Consider the following 758-nt stretch of genomic DNA (forward strand, 5'->3'; position numbering starts at 1 on the left):
CGTGCGTCTTGTTCTCGACAACGTCGTTATTGACATTTACATCGTAATCCTTGTCATTTTCTGTTATTCCTCAATGTCTCAGAAGAGCATAAGTTACAGCTTAATTTCACATTGTTTCGTACATTGTTTACGCAAACACCGAGGGTGTAGTATCTCGGGTAAGTTTTATATTTCGTTGTGTCGCGATTCTTTTGTTCTCTCTTCATATTGTGCGTTATAATATGCATAATAGCGCATCATAGAAAGAGTCCTTAATTACATGTGAAATGTCAACATTTTTTAGTTATGTTGAAAGATTTAAGTTTTATATATATATATAAAACTTCGCGCAAGCTTTTGCATCACAAATGATAGAGAAATTACCTCTTCGCATTACATTAACCTTTTGTAGAAGAAGTTATTATTTATATCAACAGATCAGGCTTATGCATTTACATTAATTCAAAAACTACCTTAATATATATGCTTGAAATTATTACATACATATACAGAGCGATACTTTCACGTCCATCACGTGCTGTTGACTTTGCTATTTTAAATTTGATATTCGAAATTTCCATTGATATTTATATGTGAGTGTATATGTATGCATGTGCGCACGCGTTTGTGTGTGTTTGTGTGCCTCAGTGTCAATAAAGTATATTTAAAAAATGATAGACATTATAAAAAAACCTACAATTACGGGATAAGTACTAATTTCTGAGTTTCTTATAAAATAATAAATATATATATGTATATAAACAAATATATATATATAT

Source organism: Trachymyrmex septentrionalis, unplaced genomic scaffold, assembly GCF_001594115.1.
Source record: "Trachymyrmex septentrionalis isolate Tsep2-gDNA-1 unplaced genomic scaffold, Tsep1.0 scaffold172, whole genome shotgun sequence".
NCBI lineage: Eukaryota > Metazoa > Arthropoda > Insecta > Hymenoptera > Formicidae > Trachymyrmex > Trachymyrmex septentrionalis.